General features: G+C 47.5%; 1 long non-coding RNA gene across 1 annotated transcript; it reads left to right on the top strand.

Annotated features, from left to right (window-relative positions):
* The first annotated feature begins 3,589 nt into the window (after positions 1 to 3,589).
* LOC135566282 (uncharacterized) lies at positions 3,590 to 6,909 on the top strand. Its single transcript, XR_010462025.1, has 3 exons — positions 3,590 to 3,735; positions 6,561 to 6,680; positions 6,762 to 6,909. It is a non-coding gene; the product is annotated as an uncharacterized LOC135566282 (long non-coding RNA).
* Positions 6,910 to 7,164: the final 255 nt, after the last annotated feature.

Below are 7,164 nucleotides of genomic sequence, written 5' to 3'. Positions count from 1 at the left end.
TCAGTTCTGCCCACAAATGTTCTATAGGGTTGAGGTCAGGGCTTTGTGATGGCCACTCCAATACCTCGATTTTGTTGTCCTTAAACCATTTTCCACAACTTTGGAAGTATGCTTGGGGTCATTGTCCATTTGGAAGACCCATTTGTGACCAAAGCTTTAACTTCCTGACTGATGTCTTGAGATGTTGCTTCAATACTGACATAATTTTTCCATCCTCATGATGCCATTTATTTTGTGAAGTGCACCAGTCCTCCTGCAGCAAAGCACCTCCACAACATGATACCATCCCATACTTCACGGTTGGGATGGTGTTCTTGACTTACCAAGCCTCCCCTTTTTCCTCCAAACATAACAATGGTCATTATGGCCCAACCAGTTCTATTTTTGTTTCATCAGACCAGAGGACATTTCTCCAAAAAATTGCGACTTTTGTCCCCAAGTGCAGTTCCTTCTCTCTCTTTCCCCCTCTCTCCCTTTCCCAAGTGCAGTTAGCCAGGCTGGTCCAGGCATGTACAGTGGGGAGAACAGTATTTGATCCTGCTGATTTTGTATGTTTGCCTGACAAAGAAATTATCAGTCTGTAATTTTAATGGTAGTTTTATTTGAACAGTGAGAGACAGAATAAAATCCAGAAAAACACATGTCAAAATGTTATAAATTGATTTCCATTTAATGAGGGAAATAAGTATTTGACCCCCCAATCAGAAAGATTACTGGCTCCCAGGTATATTTTATACAGGTAACAGGCTGAGATTAGGAGCACACTCTTAAAGGGAGTATAAACTCTTAAAGGGAGTATAAACTCTTAGGGAGTGCTGCAATTTATTACCTGTATAAAACACCACCTGTCACAGAAGCAATCAATCAGATTCCAAACTCCACCATGGCCAGACCAAAGAGCTCTCCAAGGATGTCAGGGACAAGATTGTAGACCTACAAGGCTGGAATGGGCACAAGACCATCGCCAAGCAGCTTGGTGAGAAGGTGACAACAGTTGGTGCGATTATTCGCAAATGGAAGAAACAAAAGAACTGTCAATCTCCCTCGGCCTGGGGCTCCATGCAGATCTCACCTCATTGAGGTGCAATGATCATGAGAACAGTGAGGAATCAGCCCAGAACTACACAGGAGGATCTTGTCAATGATCTCAAGGCAGCTGGGACCATAGTCACCAAGAAAACAATTGGTAACACACTACGCTGTGAAGGACTGAAATCCTGCAGCGCCCGCAAGGCCCCCCTGCTCAAGAAAGCACATATACATGCCCGTCTGAAGTTTAAATCATTCAGATGTTCATTGTCAGAGGACAACTGGGTGAAAGTGTTGTGGTCAGATGAGACCAAAATGGAGCTCTTTGGCATCAACTCAACTTGCCGTGTTTGGAGGAGGAGGAATACTGCCTATGACCCCAAGTACACTATCCTCACCGTCAAACATGGAGGTGGAAACATTATGCTTTGGGGGGGGGTCCTGCTAAGGGGACAGGACAACTTCACCGCATCAAAGGGACGATGGACGGGGCCTTGTACCGTCAAATCTTGGGTGAGAACCTCCTTCCCTCAGCCAGGGCATTGAAAATGGGTAGTGGATGGGTATTCCAGCATGACAATGACCCAAAACACACGGCCAAGGCAACAAAGGAGTGGCTCAACAAGAAGCACATTAAGATCCTGGAGTGGCCTAGCCAGTCTCCAGACCTTAATCCCATAGAACATCTGTAGAGGGAGCTGAAGGTTCGAGTTGCCAAACATCAGCCTCGAAACCTTAATGACTTGGAGAAGATCTGCAAAGAGGAGTGGGACAAAATCCCTCCTGAGATGTGTGCAAACCTGGTGGCCAACTATAAGAAACCTCTGACATCTGATTGCCAACAAGGGTTTTGCCACCAAGTACTAAGTCATGTTTTGCAGGGGGTCAAATACTTATTTTCCCTCATTAAAATGCAAATCAATTTATAACATTTTTCGACATGCCTGGACCTGGACCAGCCTGGACCAGCCTGGCTAAAACACTTCACATGATATAGTAACATAGAGCTATGTACCAGCCTGGACCAGCCTGGCTAAAACACTTCACATGATATAGTAACATAGAGCTATGTACCAGCCTGGACCAGCCTGGCTAAAACACTTCACATGATATAGTAACATAGAGCTATGTACCAGCCTGGACCAGCCTGGCTAAAACACTTCACATTATATAGTAACATAGAGCTATGTACCAGCCTGGACCAGCCTGGCTAAAACACTTCACATGATATAGTAACATAGAGCTATGTACCAGCCTGGACCAGCCTGGCTAAAACACTTCACATTATATAGTAACATAGAGCTATGTACCAGCCTGGACCAGCCTGGCTAAAACACTTCACATTATATAGTAACATAGAGCTATGTACCAGCCTGGACCAGCCTGGCTAAAACACTTCACATTATATAGTAACATAGAGATATGTACCAGCCTGGACCAGCCTGGCTAAAACACTTCACATTATATAGTAACATAGAGACATGTACCAGCCTGGACCAGCCTGGCTAAAACACTTCACATTATATAGTAACAGAGCTATGTACCAGCCTGGCTAAAACACTTCACATTATATAGTAACAGAGCTATGTACCAGCCTGGCTAAAACACTTCACATTATATAGTAACAGAGCTATGTACCAGCCTGGCTAAAACACTTTACATGATATAGTAACAGAGCTATGTACCAGCCTGGCTAAAACACTTCACATTATATAGTAACAGAGCTATGTACCAGCCTGGCTAAAACACTTCACATTATATAGTAACAGAGCTATGTACCAGCCTGGCTAAAACACTTCACATTATATAGTAACAGAGCTATGTACCAGCCTGGCTAAAACACTTCACATTATATAGTAACATAGAGCTATGTACCAGCCTGGCTAAAACACTTCACATTATATAGTAACAGAGCTATGTACCAGCCTGGCTAAAACACTTCACATTATATAGTAACAGAGCTATGTACCAGCCTGGCTAAAACACTTCACATTATATAGTAACAGAGCTATGTACCAGCCTGGACCAGCCTGGCTAAAACACTTCACATTATATAGTAACAGAGCTATGTACCAGCCTGGCTAAAACACTTCACATTATATAGTAACAGAGCTATGTACCAGCCTGGCTAAAACACTTCACATTATATAGTAACAGAGCTATGTACCAGCCTGGCTACAACACTTCACATTATATAGTAACAGAGCTATGTACCAGCCTGGCTAAAACACTTCACATTATATAGTAACAGAGCTATGTACCAGCCTGGCTAAAACACTTCACATTATATAGTAACATAGAGCTATGTACCAGCCTGGCTAAAACACTTCACATTATATAGTAACAGAGCTATGGACCAGCCTGGCTAAAACACTTCACATTATATAGTAACAGAGCTATGTACCAGCCTGGCTAAAACACTTCACATTATATAGTAACAGACCTTCACAATCAATGACTTGGTGTACTGTAGGATGTTATTTCCCTGACAGGATGACCTCTAATGCTCTCTTTCTTTCTCTCCCCTCCCCGTCTCCCTCTCTCTCCCTCCCCCTCTCTCCCATTCCCTTCCCCCTCTCTCAGATATTCCAGACCAGTGCTCTCCGTCTCCCTGTAATCCTCGAGGTACGGTGCGCTGTGAGGACCAAAAGGGCGGCTTCCTCTGCCACTGCTTCACTGGCTGGACAGGAGTCCGTTGTGAGAAAGGTACTGTGACACGATCTACAGAAACTCAGTGGATTGGTCCACGTTGCAGCCCACTGGCTGGACAGGAGTCCGTTGTGAGAAAGGTACTGTGACACGATCTACAGAAACTCAGTGGATTGGTCCACGTTGCAGCCCACTGGCTGGACAGGAGTCCGTTGTGAGAAAGGTACTGTGACACGATCTACAGAAACAGTGGATTGGTCCACGTTGCAGCCCACTGGCTGATCCACCAATCACCTGGCGTCAGAAATAACTACTCATTACTAGTTGGAGATCAGTCAGTCACAATTTAACCACAATACATCCCCGATGTGATGCTGAGGAATAGGACCAGTGTGTTGGGGACATAGTCTGGCCACATGGCCAGGGAGAAACTACTGTGTTGTTGTTGCGTCACACATACAAGTGACAGAGGTGGGGACAGAGATGATTTTCTACAGTGTCACACTGTCTCCAGCATGTGACAATATGATCGGTACAGGGTGAGTCCTGTCTGACCTTGACTTGGATAGACAGTGACAAAGATGTCTCCATCCACACAGACACACACACACCGTCCCTGGAGTACCACTGGGCTCTGTGTGAGTTGTCTGTATGTCTCTGCCCTCTCTCTCTCTCTCTCTCTTAAACTTTCTCTATATCTCTGCCCTCTCTGTCTCTCTCTCCTTTCTCTATATGTCTCTACCCTCTCTCTCTCTCTCTCTCTCCCTTTCTCTCTACGTCTCTTACTGTCTCTCTCTCTCCTTTCTCTATATGTCTCTACCCTCTCTCTCTCTCTCTCTCTCCCTTTCTCTATATGTCTCTGCCTCTCTCTCCCTCCCTTCCTCTCTGTGTCTCTATATGTCTCTATGCCTCTCTCTCTCTCCCTTTCTCTATATGTCTCTATGCCTCTCTCTCTCTCTCTCTCCCTTTCTCTATATGTCTCTATGCCTCTCTCTCCCTTTCTCTATATGTCTCTATGTCTCTCTCTCTCTCTCTCTCCCTTTCTCCCTATGTCTCTATGCCTCTCTCTCTCTCTCTCTCCCACTGCTCTATATGTCTCTCTGCTCCTCTCTCTCTCTCTCTCTCCCTTTCTCTATGTCTCTATGCCTCTCTCTCTCTCTCTCTCTCTCCCTTTCTCTATATGTCTCTATGCCTCTCTCTCTCTCTCTCTCTCCCTTTCTCTATATGTCTCTATGCCTCTCTCTCTCTCTCTCTCCCTTTCTCTATATGTCTCTATGCCTCTCTCTCTCTCTCTCTCTCCTTTCTCTATATGTCTCTATGCCTCTCTCTCTCTCTCTCTCTCTCCCTTTCTCTATATGTCTCTATGCCTCTCTCTCTCTCTCCCTTTCTCTATATGTCTCTATGCCTCTCTCTCTCTCTCTCTCTCTCTCTCTCTCCCTTTCTCTATATGTCTCTATGTCTCTCTCTCTCTCCCTTTCTCTATATGTCTCTATGACTCTCTCTCTCTCCCTTTCTCTATATGTCTCTATGTCTCTCTCTCTCTCCCTTTCTCTATATGTCTCTCTGTGTCTGTATGTCGGTCGGGTCAATATGGACTGGATGTGCAGGAAGTGAACAGGTCACATGTAGAGCAGAATGAGAAGTCACATGACCCTGCGAAGAGAAGGTCAGCGCTGGGCTGGTTACAGGGGGCTGGTGACCTGTCTCTACGGAGGGGGCTGGTGACCTGTCTCCTACGAGGGCTGGGGACCTGTCTACACGGGGGGACCTGTCTGCTGGGACCTGTCTCTACGGAGGGGGGGGGACCTGTCTCTACGGAGGGGGCTGGGGACCTGTCTCTACGGAGGGAGGGGCTGGTGACCTGTCTGTACGGGGGGAGGGGGCTGGTGACCTGTCTGTACGGAGGGAGGGGGCTGGTGGCCTGTCTGTACGGAGGGAGGGGGCTGTTGACCTGTCTGTACGGAGGGAGGGGGCTGGTGACCTGTCTGTACGGAGGGAGGGGGCTGGTGACCTGTCTGTACGGAGGGAGGGGCTGGTGACCTGTCTGTACGGAGGGAGGGCTGGTGACCTGTACTGTGCCTGTCTGCAGGGAGGGCGGAGTGGAGGGGGCTGGTGACCTGTCTGTACGGAGGAGGGGGCTGTTGACCTGTCTGTACGGAGGGAGGAGGCTGGTGACCTGTCTGTCGTACGGAGGGAGGAGGCTGGTGACCTGTCTGTACGGAGGGAGGAGGCTGGTGACCTGTCTGTACGGAGGGAGGAGGCTGGTGACCTGTCTGTACGGAGGGAGGGGGCTGGTGACCTGTCTGTACGGAGGGAGGGGGCTGGTGACCTGTCTGTACGGACGGAGGGGCTGGTGACCTGTCTGTACGGAGGGAGGAGGCTGGTGACCTGTCTGTACGGAGGGAGGGGGCTGGTGACCTGTCTGTGTGAATGCCCCCTGCACTGCTGCTGTCTGTTTCCCAAATGACCCCTAGTCCTGATTATAGTGCACTACTTTTGACCAGAACACCATGAGACTAGGGAGCCATTTGGAATGCAGACTCCATCTCTCACTGTTCTGTGGTGACTCATCCTGCCACCCAGCCGTTGGTCGGCGGGCGAAGCCAAAACACAACGTGTCTGACTGACTCTGAGGCGGAGGCTTTTCCACTGACCAACCACACGCACACAGAAACCATTCAGCTCATCAGAGCAGAGTCACTCTAAGCCGCCGGAAAAGAGACGTGTGTGTGATTTATTTAGTTAAAGACGATGTATAAACGTTTTAATCAGAACTCACATTAAAGTGTCATGTGACACTTAGCTACGTTCAATGTAGTTGATGGATAAAGTGATTGGTTCATATTGTCACATGTCCTCTGTGTCTCTCCTGTGATTGGCAGATGTCAACGAGTGCAACAAGAGGAATGGAGGATGTGACCACGAGTGTAACAACACTATGGGTAGCTACCATTGCTCCTGTCGCCGCGGTTACATGCTGGTCGGACGCCAGATGTGTAACGGTAAGACACACACACACACACACACACACCTTACCTGAAGGAAGTATTGAACTGTCCTTACTGTGTGTGTGTGTGTTTCAGACGTGAATGAGTGCCAGGATCCAGGTATGTGTGGGACAGCGAGGTGTGTGAACCAGGATGGAGCCTATGACTGTCTGTGTGAGACGGGATATGTTTACGACAACAACACCAAGACCTGCCTAGGTGAGCAGTACACCAAAAACACATGACTCAGTACTGACACATTATATACACCAAGACCTGCCTAGGTGAGCAGTACACCAAAAACACATGACTCAGTACTGACACATTATATACACCAAGACCTGCCTAGGTGAGCAGTCCACCAAAACACATTACTCAGTACTGACATTATACACCAAGACCTGCCTAGGTGAGCAGTCCACCAAAAACACATGACTCAGTACTGACACATTATATACACCAAGACCTGCCTAGGTGAGCAGTCCACCAAAAACACATG

Source organism: Oncorhynchus nerka, unplaced genomic scaffold, assembly GCF_034236695.1.
Source record: "Oncorhynchus nerka isolate Pitt River unplaced genomic scaffold, Oner_Uvic_2.0 unplaced_scaffold_6187, whole genome shotgun sequence".
NCBI lineage: Eukaryota > Metazoa > Chordata > Actinopteri > Salmoniformes > Salmonidae > Oncorhynchus > Oncorhynchus nerka.
This window is presented reverse-complemented; position numbering and strand designations above follow the sequence as displayed.